The sequence below is a fragment of the Monodon monoceros genome, unplaced genomic scaffold, assembly GCF_005190385.1.
Source record: "Monodon monoceros isolate NGI ecotype Baffin Bay Population unplaced genomic scaffold, NGI_Narwhal_1 Super_Scaffold_11, whole genome shotgun sequence".
Taxonomy (NCBI): Eukaryota; Metazoa; Chordata; class Mammalia; order Artiodactyla; family Monodontidae; genus Monodon; species Monodon monoceros.
In genome coordinates this window covers 83,032,428-83,052,719 of record NW_021703767.1, presented here as the reverse complement: position 1 = coordinate 83,052,719, position 20,292 = coordinate 83,032,428, and the positions used below count along the sequence as shown (strand labels likewise).

Below are 20,292 nucleotides of genomic sequence, written 5' to 3'. Positions count from 1 at the left end.
ACTTTAAGGGGTGAATTTCATGATACAAAAATATCTCAACAAAGCTGTTATTAAAAAACAATAACAGAAACAAATTCCCTACCCTGTCCTACTAAGTCTTACCTCGTATCTACCTGAAACTCTGTTCTAAACCCCTGCTAGCCTGGTTATCTCTAATCAATATCTGATATCAATTCTGGTTACTTCTGAAAAAACAAAACACATGCATACGTCTCTAAAACATTTCCCCCACTCTAACATGGTTCAAAGCTTCCCAGGTACAAGTTGGGAAAACAATTTTCATACCAGCCTCACTAGAAATTAAAGAAGTGTAGCTGTGTTGCCTTTTGAATTCCATAAATTCCTAGCTATCACTGAGACTTAAAAGTACAACAGTACGGACATAATTCTGATAGCTACAATTCATTTTTTATGGTATCAGAAAAAAAGGAGAACACTTACAAATCCTCTAAATAAAAAGGACTAAATCTCCTCCAGAGACGTATTTCCAGCACAAAGAAAGCTTTACTTCTTGCCTTTCAGGGGTCTGGCTCAAGTACCCTGAGTTGATACTAAGTTACTTATCTTCAAAGAAAAAAGTCACCTTGTCCAATGACAAACTGCACCATAAAGAGCACCGGCTTACAACCAAGAACACAGCAATCATGTCACTGAGACCTCAGCAAGCCTAAACTATAAACAGAACTGGCATCTGCCAGTGTCCCCAATGTCGGGATGCCGCTGCAGATCAGAATAATCCTTCTTACAGGGATCACTGAAGTCCAACCTTCCCCTCCAAAGGTTCCCCAGACTAGCTGATTATCTGGAAAGCAGAAAAGATTAGTCCTATTTTGAAAAAAGGCAAGTGGAGGGGAGGCAGTTTGAAAGGGAAGAGGCCAAAGTATTGTAACTCACTCACAATACCAAATGCCATGTCAGGAAGAACACAAAGATCATCTCAATTGTCTAAGAATTCATGTAACCTCAGTTTCTTTCAATCACTTTATTCCAAGTTATTCTATGTTGGAAGGGTGTGGGGAGCAATTTCCCATTCCCTCTAACACTCCTGCTTCTTTAATTTCCTGGGGAAAGAGGCACAGCTATGAAAGTAGGCAAGCCTTGTGCAGGGACAAAGCTAGTATCTCCTGGCCTTGAACAGAAGGAGGATTCCAGCTTCTGTGGATCAGGGATATAAGACAGGGCAGACCACATGGAGGCCAGCCAAGAGCTAGGAAGTCCAATGGGTCTGGGAAACAAGGCCCAAATCTGAAGAAAACAGTTAAGGAAAGATCACTAGCTAGACTTTTTAGGGATACCTTTTGTATTTCTCTCTTTTCTTCTTTCTGTTCTCCCTTAAAGTTGTTTAAAAGTCTTTTTTAAAATGCTAACTTGCTCCAACTATTAAGAGAGGGAAAAGGGAAGGTATTTTTATTTTTGAGTCAGAGCTGAACGATGGCACTAGCAGAATATTCGAAGTGGGAGAACCCAGAGAGGTGCTCAGCGCTGAGGCCACTTGGTCAGCTGCCTTTTTTTTTTTTTTTTTTTTTTTTAACCAAAACTGTCTTTCCAGTGATAAAAGTGTAGACGTTCTCCTGCACGATGATGCAGTCGAAACTGCATGGGGGGAGGGGGCTGCACAGGATTACAAGGACTGTAAGTAGCCAGACTGGTGTTTCCAAATTGCCTTCATTACAACATTCCTTAGGTTTCCAACACCTCAGGAATCCGGTTCCAAGCCCTGCAGCTACACAAAAAGACCTGAAGCTACAAGGATATGTATTTACCACCCCCTTGATATCCACTTGCTGTGCCCCAGCGTTCTGCACATTTCACTTACTCACGCTGGAGACCCCAGAATGACCTATTCATCTTCTCCTTCAAAACCTCCTGAAACTTTGCCAGTCTTTCCTGTGCCCATCTGCCTCCTACCTCCCCACGTCCGTGCAGAAACCAAACGACCCCTATGTTTTAAATACAAAGCACCATGCAGCTCTGTGTGGCGGAAGGGGAAAGGGCACTAATGACAGTCAAGAGATCTAGATTCCATTCCGGACTCTGCCAAGTGTTTGCTGTGCGTGCTTCTGTCACGAACCTCCCTCTACCCATTCGCCAAAACGAGAGGTTGGCTTCTGAGGTCGCTGGCAGCTCAGTCTCCTCTGTGGGGATTGAGCGGGGGTGCCGCAAGCCGCCTCCCTACAACCTTGAGGATGGGGGCTTCTCTCAGGCCAGCTTCGCCTGGGATGCCGGGGCCCTAGGGCGTTCCCGCGGCCAGTTCGGGCCCGCAGAGGCGATAGCTACCCACACCCACGGGCCGCGGGCGCAGCACCCCCTGGTGGCGTTATCCGGGAATGTGGCCGGCAACCCCGACCACTCATCCCACCCTACCTGCCTTCCGACGCCAGGACCTCACCACCTCACCACCAGCCCTCAGGGGGTCAAGTCCCGAGGAGGAGGCGGCGGCGGGAGACTAGAGGGAAGCCTGGCCCCGTTTCTCAGGTCTCCGGCTTCCCCCGACCTGCTTGCATTCTCGATCGCAGATCCCCACCTCCGGACGAAACACACGGGAGATAGTCCCCGCGACAACCCGAGGGAGAAGGAAGGGGTACGGCGATCGCCGCTACCTACCAGTGCCCCAGCTCCAAAACGACCGCGTCGGCCACTCGACCACGCTCCCGAGCATCAGCCCCGGAGCAAAACAAGCCTTTATAGCGGCATTGGCCGCCAGACTGCGCAGGCGTGCTGCACAAAGAATTCCCAAGACTGAAGGGAATTGTAGTCCCCCTTCCAGGAGCCCGAGGCTCGATTCGCGGCAAAGAACTATATTTCCCAGAAGCACCGTAGAAGCCCTGGAGGAGGTGCAAGTCTCTCCTCCCTTCCACCGCGCTCCAGGCTCTGCACCATCCTTCCCAGAGGTTCTGCTATCCTGTCTGGAATCTTCTCTGAGGCCCTGTGTTCCAGTGGGTGGCCGGGAGGTTGACAGTAGCCCTCTGTGGGCGGGCAGCACAGTCAGTGTTTGTAGGCAGGGTGGTCACGGCGGTGCTTGGCCGTTTATGCACCGGAAAGCACTGTGAAGGTCATCATAGCCTCTATGTCCTCGGGACCAGCCAGCCCCAAATCTTATGTGTGGCCCTTCACGTTTTACTACTGCTTGCTCACGACTCTGCGCTATCACCTTTCTCCTTTTAATCCCACTGCCCATCACATAATGTTATAATGCCTGGTTTCTAGCAAATAAAGGCCAGGATCACAGTTTTTAGAGTGGCAAGAGCCTTAGAAATGGCATGCCAATTCACCCCTTTCTTTTTATAAAAGAAACTGAGGTTTCCAAAGAGACTGATCACTTTATTTCTCTTGGTGTTTCATCTGTATCTTCAACATGATCGTAACATAAATAACTACTGTGTTGAGTGCCTACCTGTTCTGTATCTGGTGCTTTACACTCTTACTTTTTAAAGTCTCCATATCAACCCTATGTATAGGTATTATGATTATCCATTCCAAAGATTTTTAAAAAAAGTAAGGAAAGTGACTTCTACCTTTATACAACTAGCTAGTATGAAACACAAATGGAGGGAATTCCCTGGCGGTCCAGTAGTTAAGTCTCTGAGCTTTCACAGCCGAGAGCGCAGGTTCAATACCTGGTCAGGGAACTGAGAACTGAGATTCCACAAGCCCCATGGCACAGCCAAAAAGAAAAGCACACCAATGTACCATAAAGCTGAAGTAATTAATACAGTGTTCTTACACAAGGATGGATTACTATACCAATGCAATAAAGAGCCTAGAAACAGACTCATTCATACATGTAAACTTGATCTGTAACAGAGAAAACATTAGAAATCAGTAGAGGAAGAAAGAAGATTCTATGAATAGCGCTGGAACCACTGGTTATACATATTTTTTAAAACTCAGGAATTACTACTTCATACCACACAGAAATATCAATTTCACGTAGATTAAAGGCCTAACTGTGAAAGGGAAAACTTTCAAACATTTAGAAGAAAATGTGAAATATCTATGTGAACTTAGGAGTAGAAAAGAACTTCTTAAACAAGATACAGAAACAAATTAATAAAGGAAAGTTTGATAAATTTGTACTATATTAAAATTTAAACTTCTATATAAGATGCCATAGAGTACAAAGATAAACCACAAATTATAACTGACAAAGTTTTTAATACAGAATATACAGATAATTTCTACAACTCAATAAGTAATGGTAAATAACTTAATAGGAAAATTGGCAAATGACGTGAACAGACAGTTCACAAAAAAGAAAACTCAAGCAGCCACTCAAAGATGAAAAGACACCCAGGGAGATTAGCTCAAGATGGTGAAGTAGAAGGACGTGAGCTCACCCTTTCTTATGTAAACACCAGAATCACAACCAACTGCTGAACAGCCATAGACAAAAAAAAGCTGGAACCTACCAAAAAAGATACTCTACATCCAAAGGCAAAGAAGAGGCCACAGCAAGGTAGTAGGAGGGGCAAAATCGCAATAAAATCAAATCCCATACCCGTCAGGCGGGTGACCCACAAACTGAAAAACAATTATACCACAGAAGTTCTCCCACTGGAGTGAAAGTTCTGATCCCCACGTCAGGCTTCTCAGCCTGGGGGTCTGGCGACGGGAGGAGGAGCCCCCAGAGAATTTAGCTTTGAAGACCAGCGGGTTTTTTTTTTTTAATAAATTTATATTTTTATTTTATTTATTTTTGGCTGCATCGGGTCTTCCTTGCTGCGCTCAGGTTTTCTCTAGTTGCGGCGAGCAGGGGCTACTCTTCGTTGTGGTGCGCAGGCTTCTCACTGCGGTGGCTTCTCTTGTTGCGGAACGTGGGCTCTAGGCACGCGGGCTTCAGTAGTTGCGGCTCGCGGGCTCTAGAGCGCAGGCTTAGTAGTCGTGGCGCACAGGCTTATTTGCTCCCCAGCACGTGGGATCTTCCCGGACCAGGGCTCGAACCCGTGTCCCCTGAATTGGCAGGCGGATTCTTAACCACTGCACTACCAGGGAAGCCCCACATGTGTGTTTAAAAATGTAGAGCCAGGGGCTTCCCTGGTGGCGCAGTGGTTGAGAGTCCGCCTGCCGATGCAGGGGACGCGGGTTCGTGCCCCGGTCTGGGAAGATCCCACATGCCGCGGAGCGGCTGGGCCCGTGAGCCATGGCCGCTGAGCCTGTGCGTCCGGAGCCTGTGCTCCGCAACGGGAGAGGTCACAACAGTGAGAGGCCCGCATACAGCAAAAAAAAAAAGAAAAGAAAAAAAAATGTAAAGCCAGGCTTGGGCATGATCAACAACAAATCTGAGGTGTAATTACTTCTGGTGTTGGAAGGAGGAGAATAAGATCAGAGAAGGATACACAAAGGGCTTCAACTGTTTCTGTAATATTTTCTTTCTTTAAGAAACGACTTTGGGCTTCCCTGGTGTGCAGTGGTTAAGAATCCGCCCGCCAACGCAGGGGACACGGGTTCGAGCCCTGGTCCAGGAAGATCCCACATGCCGGGGAGCAACTAAGCCTATGTGCCACGACTACTGAGCCTGCGCTCTAGAGCCCACAAGTCACAACTACTGAGCCCACATGCCACAACTACTGAAGCCCGTGCTCCGCAACAAGAGAAGCCACCGCAATGAGAAGCCCGTGCACCATAATAAAGAGTAGCCCCCACTCGCTGCAACTAGAGAAAGCCCGCACGCAGCAACGAAGACCCAACGCAGCCAAAAATAAATAAAATAAATAAATTTTTTAAAAAAACAGATACACATTACAATATATAAAATAGATAAACAACAAGGACCTACTATATAGCACAGGCAACTATATTCAATATCTTGTAATAACCTATAATGGAAAAGAATCTGAAAAGGAACACATATATATATTATATATATTATATGCATATATATATATAATATATATATATATATATAGCTGAATCACTTTGCTGTACACCAGAAACTAACACAACATTGTAAATCAACTATACATCAGTTTGTAAAAATGACTTATAAATGTTAAAATTTTAAAAAGCTTGGCAGTGGGTACACAGGTGCTTCTAAAATCATTTGCTGTACTTTTGGGTAGCCTTTAAGGATTTCATAATAAAAAAGTTTCAGTATCATAGAAACAAACCATTTCTGCTCTCAGTGGGGATATGTTCAATTTAACAGAAAAATCTTGAGGATTTATATAGATATAGATATAGGTATAGATATATAGATATATACCTACTGAGAATTCCTTAAGCACCTCTGGCCATCTGGTGGGATAAGAAAAACCTTTTTCAGTACACCTCAAGCCACCTTTCCAAGGCATACTGGTACTTCCAACCATGCTTCAAACATTGTAGTACCCAAAAGCTGCATATCTGATACCTTCATATAAAATAAAAATCTTCAAAAATCTCCCTGAATACTTCAAAAATAGGTTTTTAAAAAATGAATGAGCACTATACAACCCTGGTTCAACATCTCAATACACTATGGTACTACCTCGGCCTGTCCAAGAATAGCCTGGGCCAAAGACTTAACTTATTTACATGGTATTAATTGCAAAGCATCCCCTCCTTGAAGTGTATTTATGTTGTGAAGTGTTTTGGGGCAGAGGCTGATATTCTCCAACCTTCAGGCAAGGGGCTAGAGAATCTATGTTGCAATGCAGAATTGTTAAATATATTTATGTTGTGTAAGGTACTCAATATATTCATTTATTCAATATTTGATAGAGATACAATGGAGCTAAAACAGACAAGTTTCCTGCCCTCATGGGGTTTAGAGTCCTGGATAAAAACTAATCCAAATTTAAACTATAACTGATATGTACCAGAAAAGAAAGGTTAGTGTTACATCTGAAGAATAGTAGGAGTTAGCGAGGTGAAGATGGTGGAAGTGAGCAGAGGAGAGAGCTCTCCAAGCAGAGGGAACAACAAAGGCCGGGTGGTGGGAGAAGGAAGGGAAGGTCTCCAAAGGTAGATCATGTTACAGGTCTTTAGAGTAAGAGCAAAAACCAATCATTGCAAGGTTTTAAAAGGTGAATGGGTTAAGCGTTCAGAAATCAAATTTACATTTTGAAAACTTCCCTGATGCTGGCAGACTGGAGAAAGAATTAGAGACAGTTAGAATGGAAGAGAAGAGTCAAGCTAGGAGTGACTATCATCATCCAGAATGGTGGCTTGGACTAGAACTGTGGTGGAAAAGATGGAGGGAAGTAGGCGGACTCATGAGAAATTTAAGAGGTCAAATGGACAAATGTTGATGGATTAGATACTGTGGGATGAGAAAGAGAGGTGTCATGGGTAACAGCTTGGTTTCTGGTTGCAGAACTGGATGGACGGTGGTCCCATTCATTGATATAAGAAATGCTTTATTCCAGCAGCCCCCCGACACCCTCCCGTACCCAGCTTGTCAGGAGCTAATGTCAAGTGTGATCACCCCACATCTGCTGTGGCACTCCTGAATTCTTCTGCCAGTTATAAAAACAGAACTTCACTTTTGCAGATCAATTTTGCAATGAAAGTCATTTTCATGGAATAAGACTTAAAAAAAATTAGTTAATAAATGGAATCTTTTATTTAACATCATGGTAACAATATAGTGCAACAGAATAATGCACCTCTTTAATGGTCTCAGGCAAATTAAGAAAGAAGAGAAGAGGATTTAAGATGTAAACAATGCTGAATGAAAGCCAAATAACATCATAGCATGTTATAGAGACAAAGGTTTCACAGAATTTTTAATAGAGAACTGCGTGGGAGAAGCTGAGTGTTCACAGCGTACACAGTGGTATAGGCATGTTATGATAAGTCATATCACATATTCACCTCATGAAGGAAAGAATTACACACTCCCCACCTTTGCAGTAATAACCTCCTAAGTTCATTAGCAGTAGCGGTAGTAGTTAGAATGAAATGAAGAATTGCTTTTTAAAAAATGTTTACGAACTATTATATTGAGATGCACTATCACGTTGGCTCAACAAAATAACAGATAGGTGTTCCAAAAAACTAGCTCTGTATTATAAAGAGGGAAAAAATGACATCAATTATCTAATTTTAATAAAACAATATTATGCACTACATTAAATTAGTGTTGTGTTGATTCTGTAGTCTTGTATGTAATAATTTGTAAATTTAATTTTATACTGGTATGAGAACTATAAAGGATATAAGGACTTTATACATGGTTTTATGAATATACATATTTAAGTAATATTATAATATAAATAATTTAGGTCAACATCAGGGGTTTAGGATAATTGTTTCCCTTAAAAGAGGTCTGAGACTTATTCAAGTTTGGGAAACACTGGGCTATGAAATTAAACCAAACTTTAGCTTGGTACACAAGACCTGTGATCTGGACCCACGTTATACCACAGCTTCATTTCCTGTCACTCTCCTACTCAAATATGAGGTCCTGATAACACTGTAATTTCCATGTTTTTACTCTAGCTGTTCCCTCCACCCAGAACAATCATCTAAATCTACTCAGCTCAAATAACAAGCATCACAATTAATAGACAGGCCTTGGAATTTTACTCCTCCCAAAATGACAATTAAGGATTACTTAAGCAAACAAAAGAATGCAGTATGTCTAACATCTCTAATGGTAAAATGTGCATGAGGGATTTTCCCACATTGTGAAGTATCGACTGGGTACCTGTCAGGTCACAGACAAGAGGCAACAGGGTCCCACTAAGCCGGAGAAGACAGAACCAATAGTCCAGCCAAGATGGAGGCTTCTCACTAAACAGGCCTAGACAAATTGGAAGAGTGGTCGCTCCCAGTCATCCCCCAAAGCTTCTCAGGTGTGTTGCTTTATAAACATGGGATTTTGATCAGAAGAAGAGATAAACAACTTTGGTCTACACTGGTGATAACCTTTCTGGCATGAATATCAGTCCAGGAAAATTTAAAACTGATGCAGGCTGTGTGTATTTTTCACTCAAAATAATTCACTTATTGAATTCCATGAGGAAAAACTATATACTGTTAAAACACAAATTATATACGTTATCGATTGCAAGACCACCAATGAGAAAAATCAGCATTGCCCGTCTACTAAAACGTTACTGTCTGAGCATATTTGAGAGGTAACAATACCAGAGAATGTTTTTAAATTCTCATCTTAAAATTAGATCTAGGTGGATAACATACGGCCAGCAGCTGGTAAGCCATTGATCTAAAGGAAAAGAAAGAAAAAAAAGCTTCCTCCTTGAGGCAGTCTAAGTTTATATTGCTCAGGGATTCAGAAACAGCTTGAAATTGGTACCTATTTACCTTTTATTTGTTTGTGGGTTCTTACAGTTCCAATCAAAATCCAGATTTAAAATACTTATCTAAAGAAAAAGCCCTTATCTCGTTTATTTTTTAAATTTCTTTTTTTTTTAATTTATTTATTATTTATTTATTTATTATTTTTGGCTGCGTTGGGTCTTCGTTGCCGTGCACGGGTTTTCTCTAGTTGCAGCGAGCGGGGGCTACTCTTTGTTGCAGTGCGCAGGCTTCTCATTGCAGTGGCTTCTCGTTGTGGAGCACCAGCTCTAGACGCGCGGGCTTCAGTAGTTGTGGTTCGTGGGCTCTAGAGCGCAGGCTCAGTAGTTGTGGTGCACAGGCTTGGTTGCTCCGCGGCATGTGGGATCTTCCCGGACCAGGGCTCGAACCCCTGTCCCCTACATTGGCAGGCAGATTCTTAACCACAGAGCCTCCAGGGAAGCCATATTTTTAAAATTTCTTGATTTATTTATGTATATGCTGCAGCGTTCTATATTCTATCTGTAGCAAGTCTAAGACAAATTTTTCAAGTTTTCTTTCTTCTAGATTTACACTATTTACCTAAAGCAGTGTTTCACAAAAATATCGGTGGAGTACTAGTCCTGCAAGATATTCTGAGAAAAAGGAATTTCCAAAAGTCAACTACATTTGGGAAATTATATACATGATATTCAAATCATATTAGCATTTTTTTTAAATACTCTGAGAAATCCTACAGTAATAAAACCTGTTTCTCCTTGTTTAATTCAGCATTTCTCAGACTTATTTGAACTTGAACAATGAAAAAAAGTTTTTCAGTAAAGCATTGAACGGGCTTCCCTGGTGGCGCAGTGGTTAAGAATCCTCCTGCCAATGCAGGGGACACGGGTTCGAGCCCTGGTCTGGGAAGATCCCACATGCTGCAGAGCAGCTTAAGCCCATGTACCACAACTCCTGAGCCTGCGCTCTAGAGCCCACGAGCCACAACTACTGAAGCGCATGCACCTAGAGCCCGTGCTCTGCAACAAGAGAAGCCACTGCAATGAGAAGCCTGTGCACCGCAACAGAGTAGCCCCCACTCACCACAACTAGAGAAAGCCCGCATGCATCAACGAAGACAAAACACAGCTAAAGTTTAAAATAAATAAATAAATAAATTTTAAAAAGAAAAGCATTGAACATCCTGTAGAACTAGTGTTCTGCAGAAAATGTTTTGAGAAATGCTGATCCAGAGGAATCTTTTAAAAAAGAAAAAATAAATAAACTTCCTGAAGGGGAAAGGATTCTCAAAAGATCAAGAGTGGTGCTAAGGAGAGTGGAGGGAGGGTCCTTATCAGTATGCAGCTGAGTGAAGCTGAGAGAAAACACTTTTCTGCTCATGAGAACTGGGGTTAATTCCGTCTACTCAGACATTCTAAGTCCAGAAGATTCCATTCAGGCTGAAGCAACCTGAACAACCTTGACAGAGTGAGGATAACAATAACAACTACTCTTACTGCCATTTTTAATGTTATTGCTGCTCCAATTCATTAGCTGCTTAGGATGGGATAGGCAACGCACAAATATTATCTCAAACCACATAAAACTCCTGCATGACGGGTTTTATCCTCTCAATCTTAAAGAGGAGGAAACTGAGGCAGAGAGAGGGTGACACGACTCTTAACAGAAACAGGATTTGGCCTTAGACCTTTCTTCCTGTCTCATACCAACTAGTCTGAAAAGCTTCTTCACTGAAGCAACCTCTCCCTTGGTTTTCCTAGCCAATGATGACACTCCCTGGGGCCTTCCCTCACAGAAATCATTCTAGAATAAAACAGGTTAAACAACTGATGACTTTGGCCCACTTTCCCATATGTCTGGTTTCCACCAGGAACCAAATATTTGCACATTCTAAATCTGACAAGACCCGTGATCACCTAGGCATGGCATGGTATTTTGAAATTACTTCCTAAGGCCCTTTAAGAATCGAACAAGAAAATTAATCTTAACACTCAAAGGCAAACTTAAACACCAACCAAGGCCAAGCAGGTAACGTAAATGAGGGGAGCTGGTCAGGAATAAGACAATATGGGTGACAGAAACTGTGATGATCTAGAGAGAAATATTCTCCATCCAAAGGGTTTAACCACTTCTTAGCTTTGGCAGAAAGCATTGCTGTCAAGCAGAAATGTGAGCCCAGTACTGCTTGATCTTATCTTTCAAACAAAGCCAGAAACAGTTTTTACACGAAATCTCCCTATTTTTAAAATGTTGACAACTAACTAATTTCCTAAAAACACTAGCAGGGCCAAAACCAACATGAATTTGCAGGCTGATTGGTCATGACCTCATAAAGCAACTTCTACTGAAAAACTCTGTGATCTCCCCTCCACCCCACCCCCTCCTCCAGTATACCTGGGTCCAAATTGCTTTTGACACACGCAAAAAAATCAAAAGTTAAGACTTGCCAGTACAGAAGTCATATTTAAAACCTCAGAGTCTGAAGTTGATTATATAAAAGGAGACACCCCCCTGCAATTATTTTGAAAGATGGCAGCAGGGTTAAAATAAGTACGTGTGCCACTTGAAGGCAATAGAGTCATTTTGTGCCTTTCCTATGGTCCATTATATGCCACCGTGACTCTAAAGTATGAGGAAGCCGTTAGCACTGCTCCAGTGACCAAATATTTTTTCTTCCTCCTCTCCAAACTGATTTGTCAGATTACCTTTGGAGACCAGGTTCAGGTCTAGTTAGGGCATGGGGTGGGGTAGTCCTCCATGATATTCTGTTGTCACTGGGGGTGCTCATTAGAGAGATAGCTAACACTACCTGACACCTGAATTATTCAAAGCTAAGGCTTGAGGTGTGGCTTATGGTCTTTTAAGGTCAACATTATCACTAAGTCCCCAGAGAAGAGCCAAGGAGAGGAAGGTGGAAAGAGGTTGGCTCCATGGGGAAGGATTCCTCCTCTGCCTCATTCCCCACCTGCTGCTTCAAGGTAAGATGGGACAAGAGTAAGAGCACAGCATCCATATAACTTCTGGGAAACAGAGAAACCAGGCTAATTTTTATTTCTAGACAGTCAATGACTGGGTGTTCATTTTGGTAAAAATGGAAACTTATGACACTGACAGCTTTGTAGCTCTTTCTAGGGTCCTAAACAGTTAGTTGACGCCTCTCTTAATCTATTTCTCCACTCCCCATACATCTATGGGCCTCTTCCCTTTCCCCATGTCATTCTCTTTCCAGACATATAATCTACCCCACGGTTTCTGGGTATCGACTGACATTGAGAAGAAGAAAATTCTTTCTCAGTTCCCTTAAGCAAATGAAAAGAAAGATGCCAAGGGGAAGGAGGTAGAAGAGAAGATCTGTTGTGAAAGAGGGAAACTTTTCCAGCACAATTTTCCCAGTCTAGAGTAATTTCTTGTTCATTATTGAGAATAAGCAATGAGGGATAAGACAGCATCAGAAACAGATAAGAACAGACTCGACCAGAAGACGTTACCACATACATTCTCTGTTTCTGTCCCACAAAGTATGACAAGAAAAGGTTTGGGTATAAGATGGGTATCAAGGAACTCTTTTTAAGATAGTCTCAGTGGTGATGAGTCCTGAGTTTTAGAAGAGAACAATTACAGCACAAAGCAAGGACACAATATATATCATTGAACTGAAAACTGAGTTCCTTCTTTAAGGAGTTCCTTCCTTAAGTTCCCACAGATTGCTCACTACCTACCTGATTATTTCTCTCATCATTAATTCATGACCATCTATGCCCTGTTCATATAGTGAGGAGGAGAACTGTGATTGCAAAATCTGTCACTGACATTCACCCAAATGGCTCAAGGACAAAGGTTTGTGGTGAGATTGTTAAGAACACAACAGGACACTAAAAAGTGGCGGCCAGGACTGAATTTGCATACACATTTAGACAAGTTTTGTGTAGACAGAGAGACAATGGAATCGAGGATGGAGCGCTGACTCGGCTCACCTCATCAACTTCCACCATTTGCCTACCAGCCCAGCCCAAGCTCCCTGGTCCAGGAAGGGGGAGTCCAGACATCTCTCCCCTGACCCCTGTTGCCTCTCTGTGCAGAAACACTTCCCAGACCCCGGTGCTGGCACTCCTCTCACAGTCTCTGCTCTCTACAGGAAGAGGAGACAATTTCACCGTCACTTGCTCAGGATTCGACCAGCACGGGGTGGATCCCGCCGCCTTCCAAGCAGTGTTTGACAGAAAGGCCTTCCGTCCGGTCACCAGCTTCAGCATCCCCACTCATGTCCGCACCTCCTTCACCCCTGTCTGCCATCCTGGAAGTAGTAAGTCCTGACCCAACTCTGTAACGGTGTAGTGGTGAGCAGTGGGTTCCCTGACTGGATTTTGTAACATTAAAAGCTCATTCTATGGGGTAGGGAGGAATGACAGGGAATGCTACAATGACATCCCTGCAGGTAAAAGCGCTCCCTTTTTGGGAATACGCCACAAGAAACATGATCCCAATGGACTCTCATACTGGTGCTTTCACTTGCATTTCTCATGTACCCTGGATTATATGACCTACCATTTTTAGTGGCTTATGAAAAATATCATAATTGCCACACAAAACAGCCTTGGAAATGAGTAAGAGGTGGGTGGTGGCACTGGACCTGACTTCATAAAATTAATGATCCTGGATGAAAATTGCTTTTCCAGGATACACATCTTTAACTGATGACATCATTCCTGTGGCTAAATGTGGTAAGATAGACTCAGTTTCCCCTTTGTTATGACACCTCTCTTTTTCCACTCCAAGGTCCAACTTCACAGATTAAAATGGATAAAGCTGAGAATACCCACAAATTAGACAAATTCATACAGAACCAGCCAATAATGAAAACATAAAACTTCCTGATTTTTCTGCCACTTTAAGGAGGGCAGAGATGGGGCTCAGGGAGCAAGTGGCATAAACCAAGGTCATGGAAACCAATATTTAAGTGGCTCCAACACAGGGAATCCAAAGCCAAGCTCAAGGTCTCCCTTGAGACCACTGATGGGGAAGTGGAAGCAAGTAAAACTTTGTCAGTGACATTGTGACAGCTGTCACCAGAGAGAGGGTGGGAGAGTAAAGAAATGAGTTAAAAAAGGAATGTAAAGTGCAAGAGACAGAGAAAGACTAAGACCAGTTCCCACCCCCTGTTTGTCCCACACCACGGTTTCCTCTAGATCTGGTACAATCCATTCCTTAGGTGGAACCCAGTGGAATGTGGGGGCATCAGGAAGCTGAGCGCGGCAACTGAGAACCTGTGGCTTCCAGATATCTTCATCGAGGAGTTGTGAGTATCTGGGCTGAAAAAAGCCAGAAGGAGACCATATCTCCAGGGAAGAGCATGAGTAACCAATAGGGGCCACACAAAGACTCACCTTAGAAAGGAGCAGCGTCTGAAACCCCCAAAACATGGCAATAGGTGGAAGCGGGAGGTCAGATGAGTGGGGCTGGAGCACAGGAATGGATGACCTGAGAGAGGAAGAAGGCCAAGTCTGATGGGGAACCCACAGCACTCACCTCCCTGTCCTTCTCACACACAGCATGGATATGGATCAGACCTCTCCAGGTCTCATGGCTTATGTCAACAGTGATGATCACGTCGAATACAGTAAACAAACGCAGGTGAGCAGCATCTGCAACCTGGACACCTACTTCCCCTTTGATGAACAGAACTGCACCCTCACCTCCAGCTCTTTCATCTACACAGGTGAGTGAGGCTCACATGTTGAGAGCTAGAGAAAGGGTTTGGGAAGAAGAGGATAGGAAGCTGGGAACAGTGAGGGAATCTCACCGAAAGGGGTGTGAAAGCTAAGTGGTAAGGAATCCAACAGTCTGGGCAAAGGGGTTGGGAGTGCTGGGGGAAGCTGAGTTGCCTGGATCTCCTTTGCAGTGCAGAACATGGTGTTGGGCATGGAGGAGGACGTGCAGGAGATTTTGAAAACATCACAGAACGTCGTTTGGAGCAAGGGGGAATGGGTACTTCAGGCTATCCACCAAAGAATGATGAAGATGCCTGGGGGCACCATGAGTATGACCAAATCATCTTCTATGTGAGCTCAGGGGCCCTTCTCCTTAGATGCATAGCTTATGTCCTCCACCAGAATGTAAGCTCTCCCACGAGAAAATAAGCTCCCCAGGGACAGAAATTGTTATCACTTTTTTCACTGATAAATCTCCAGTACCTAAAACAGTACCTGGCACTCAGTAAATATTGATTGAATGGATCCTCCCCGAGGAAGAAACAAAGCTCCCATGGCAGTGATTTATAGTGAGCATGACCCTCCGCCCCCTGCCAGGGCTATCAGAACTTTTTGGAGGGCAGGAATTTTTATATTTATTTTTTAAAAGAGGTGGTGGAAAAGTTATGAAACACTGTCTTAGGGATATTATGATTCCAAATCCTGGTGACCCCCAAATGTCTGCTCTGTCTTGTTTTCCCTCCCCCTAGTTTTCAATGTCCACCAGCAAAGTCACTAGAGATTAGACCTTGATGAGGAAAGCAAGCAGAAATACAATGCACACAATTGAGGGACCTAAGAATCTGGTCCCTCAATTCTGCTAAGAGCACACTGGTAGTAATAAAAATTTAGGTGGAGAAAGTTGAACCTTGGGCCAAGAAGGAATGAGATACATTTCAATGGTAAGCAGCATGGTAGAATCAAACCATGGAAAGGCAGTGTAGTGATTCCGATGGCTTTGCTGGAGAGGCAGGAATGAGAAAGGGACTTGAGGTGATGTTTCCTTACTAGAAAGTAAGGAGCAAATCTCAACTCTTGCTTTTAACTGGCTTGGCAGCCTCCCAGGCTTCTCCTCAGTTGCCTCCCTCTCCCCTCCCCACCAGGTGGCCATCAGGCGCAGGCCCAGCCTCTACGTCATAAGCCTCCTGGTGCCCAGGAGCTTTCTGATAGCCATCGACGCCCTCAGCTTCTTCCTGCCGGCAGAAAGTGAGAACCGCGCCCCATTCAAGATGACACTCCTGCTGGGCTACAACGTCTTCCTGCTCGTGACGTTGAATGACTTACTCCCTGCCAGTGGCACCCCCCGCATCAGTATGGTCCCTCCCACGTTCCGGGGAAGCAAAGGCAGCAGGGGACGTGGTGGGAGGCAGGTAGCAGGAGAACCGCTGCCTCTCCACTTAAGGAGGGAATGGATTCTGAGGAAAGATTGGATTTTGGGGGAAAAAATTGTAGTGAGGAATCTGCCCAGATTTATTTATAGTTTGCTTTGCCTTCAGGTGTCTACTTTGCTCTGTGTCTGTCACTGATGGCGGTCCGCCTGCTGGAGACCATCTTCATCACCTACCTGCTGCATCTGGCCACCACCCAGCCCCGACCCAGGCCTCGCTGGCTCCGTTCCCTGCTTCTACACTGCACCAGCCCAAGGAAACGCTGCCCCGCTGCTCCCCAGAAGGGAACACGGGCCTGGGCCTCAGCCCTGCCCACCTGCCTGGTGAGGGAAATCAGCACGGCCCACGCGTCCTCTCCCATCACCTCCCCTTCTCTGCTCCCGCCTCCTTCCTGCCCCCACAACCCCCCAGCTGACCTTGGCAGCCCACAGCTGAGTCTCTGTCTCTCCGTAGGTGTGAAGGAGCCCGTGGAGTTGGTGGGGAAGGCACCAGGTCCCAGAGGGGCAGAGCTAAATGGGTGCCCTGGGTCAGCGAGGGCCCAGCAGGAGGACGAGGCTCAGAAGCAGCACTCGGTCAGCCTGTGGATGCAGTTCAGCCACATGATGGACACCCTGCTCTTCAGCCTCTACCTGCTCTTCCTGGCCCCCTCCATCGTCACGGTCATCATCCTCTGGAACACCTAGGCAGATGCCCACCTGCAAGCTCCAGGCAAGAGCTTCTCTTGCCTCCAGGAGCCAGCCAGGCTCTCGTTCCTGTCCAAATCCCACCTTACAGCCCTGGCAACCACCTTGTTTTCAACCCAGCCCTTCTGTTCAGTTTCAGACCAGACCTGAATGGTCTCCTAAGCTCTCCTGAGTCAGGTCCTTGCTCCTGCACGCCATCAGCTCCCCTCAGCCCTCCCACGAATCCTGCCTGCCTGGTTCCTCAGGATTCAGGTTCTTGGAATACTTCCTTGATCGAATCTCCTCCAATAAACCCCTTTGCAGAAAGCACTGGCTCTTCTCTGCAGTATATTATAGTTTCAAAACCCTTGAGGTCGGGCTTCCCTGGTGGCGCAGTGGTTGAGAGTCCGCCTGCCGATGCAGGGGACATGGGTTCGTGCCCCGGTCCGGGAAGATCCCACATGCTGCGGAGCGCCTGGGCCCATGAGCCATAGCCACTGAGCCTGCGCGTCCGGAGCCTGTGCTCCGCAGCGGGAGAGGCCACAACGGTGAGAGGCCCACATACCGCAAAAAAAAAAACAAAAAACAAAACAAAAAAAAAACCTTGAGGTTGAGAGTCTTCTTGCAGAAACTCATTACCAAAGTAAGAAGGATTTTCTTGTTTGTTTGTTTGTTTTTTAAGTCTATTAGGCAACATGTGAAAGTGGGGAGAGGGGAGAGAAGAGGCCAAACTCTATTACAAGGAATTATAATGAAATAGGGATTAACCTCCTAAATTCAGTTATCCCGGATTTAAGCTTCAGAAATTAATAATGTGCCAGAACCAGGCATCTCTTGTTTAAAGAGTGAAGCCTTTTGTCACAGCCTGACATATGACTCATTCATCATTAAACACTTAAGAGTGTTAACATAATCCCGAATTCTGCTAACTGTCTGTGTTGCAGTTAGAGTTGATCCGTCCCTAATCATGCTAAGAAAAGAACACTGGGTCAAGGAGAGCACGTTTGAAAATGGCATCTGCTTTACTTGGGAGTAACACAAATGCCTCCATATGAACTGGAAAATTCCCCTTCCTGGCACTTGCCTTATCATTTTGAAAGTCTTTGTCTCTTGGCTCATTATTTCCAATAGCTTCTTGGGGGAAGTGGAGACCCCTGTACACCAGAGCTGTGGCATGATTTGCTGGACACCAGGTTCAGAAAAGCACAGATTCGAGAGCAACTTAATTACAACTTGAACACAATCTTTCATTTTTAGCAACCATTTATTTTCCTTTCTTTAGTTTATTCTACTACTGTCTATCTGAAGCCTAAATTTCCCAGGTTATAACAGGCTAGGAGTAAAAAGAGAGTCACAATATTGTTCACTAAGGTATATTTCCTTGGTTCCTCCTCTCCACTGCTCTTCCTCAAACGCCTTTGGCTTCCTCTGGTCACTGGTGGCAAGGTCACCAAAGGGCGGCAAGGCTGCCAATGTCCACTAGAAGTGCTGCTGCTAGTGGTGTGGGCCTGAGGTCCCATCCCAACGTTCGCTGCAGGAGCTTCTGCCCTCTCAGAGCCCAGGCCACTGGAAGGCTGAACCCACAGTGCAGATGTTCCCACTGGATGCTGAGTCACCAGGACCAGCTGGAACTTGCTCTTTCCTTGCAGTCCCCTTCTGCTGGGACTCAGGCAGAAGTCCATGGGAATCTGGGCATACTGAGGCAGAAATACACTGCTATACTCTGAATGGCTCCTTTCACTCAGGCTCCTGGTCTTCCAATTAAACTTGTGCCCCTTAATTCTCCTTTTTCTCTGCTTTTTTTTTTTTTTTTTTAATTTCAGGAAGGTCTTTGGCTCTTCGGTTTCTAGAACCTTGTCAAACACTCCCTTCACCATCACCAGCCCTCCAGGCATGTCAAAGATCTAGCTAAGCTTAAATCAGGAGCCCTGACATTCACCTAAATAAGTGAGCATGTCTGTTATTATTTTGGATATCTGTTATTATTTTGGCAGTTCCTCAACTCACAGCTTTCTACAAAGTGGGCCTTTAGAAAGGACACAGTATAGGTATAATAATAACCAACATTTATTTAGTTATTAATATGTGACAGGCACTTTTCTAAGTGCTTTATATGAATAAGCACACTTAATCCTTATGGTAACCCTAGGAAGCAGGAACTACAGATCCACACCTACCTTGGAGCCAAATGTGGAATTTTTCAGATTTTGAAAAGGTAACAATCATGCATGTACTATATGTTACTAACACCCCAAGTCAGCTATGGAGTAGCACTCTCTAATCAAACACAATTAATATGTCTGCAGTGACATCTATGAATATTCACACTCGGTAGCAAAAATGAAACTACAGACAGACTCACAACTGTTCATGTCAGGCTTTGCCACCAAATAATTTATGAAAAATAATTTGGTTTTCAAAGCCCTTTAGGTTATAAAACTGTGGTTTTGTATTATTATCCCCATTGTATATATTCAAATAAATGAAATAAATGAGAAAATGAAGCACAGAGAAGTGCAGTGATGGCCACTGAGCTGTCTCCCAAGTTCCCACAGCTAGTCAGGTGACAGAGCTGCAGTTTGAACCGAGGAAGCTGGCTCAAGACACGGGACTCAGCCTCTGCCACACGACCCTCCAGACTGGGGATGAAACCAGACAAGTTCTCCAGGAGTCCCGTGTTGAGACACCAATCCACTTCAAGTCTTTTTTTTTTTCTTTAATATTTATTTATTTATTTGGCTGCACCGGGTTGTGGCATGCGGGATCTTCATTGCGGCATGCAGGATCTTAGTTGAGGCATGCAGGATCTTTAGTTGCGGCATGTGGACTCTTCAGTTGCGGCATGTGGGATCTAGTTCCCTGACCAGGGATTGAACCCGGGCCCCCTGCACTGGGAGCACGGAGTCGGCCACTGAACCACCAGGGAAGCCCCCACTTCAAGTCTTCATCGGCTAACACTATAGGAGAATTAAAACAGGAAGCGCAAGTCTCTGACCAGGGTCCCTAAGACAAACTTTCTTTTCAATTTCCTTTTACTCCCTCCCTCAGTTTTTTCTACTCCTCACCCCTCCTGCCCACCCTCATCATAAGTCATAACACCCAAGTCCACTACCTGTACTTCCTCCACTGCTTTCTGGAGTATATATTTCCCCACATCTGATCTGGACAATCCCTCTTTCCTTTGTATTCTCTATGGATTTAGCTTTTTGTTGCTGATATCTATTGCCAGATACTTTAGGATGTTCCACTTCTATGCCCTATCCTGAGACAGTC

The 20,292-nt window shown here is 44.5% G+C and overlaps 1 protein-coding gene and 1 pseudogene across 7 annotated transcripts in view; one reads left to right on the top strand and one right to left on the bottom strand.

Moving 5' to 3' along the window:
* Positions 1-14,695, bottom strand: part of ABCC5 (ATP binding cassette subfamily C member 5) — a 100,551-nt gene extending 85,856 nt beyond the window's left edge. For 4 of the 7 annotated variants that reach the window (XM_029214165.1, XM_029214169.1, XM_029214170.1 and 1 more), the window contains exon 1: positions 2,605-2,704. The gene's annotated coding sequence lies outside the window, so the exon portion shown is untranslated. Of the gene's footprint in view, positions 1-441; positions 480-2,604; positions 2,736-14,606 lie in introns of those variants that run through there. The other 3 variants (XM_029214166.1, XM_029214168.1, XM_029214167.1) reach the window with 3 other exon arrangements.
* LOC114890308 lies at positions 12,153-17,235 on the top strand (annotated as a pseudogene).
* The last annotated feature ends 3,057 nt before the right edge of the window (positions 17,236-20,292 follow it).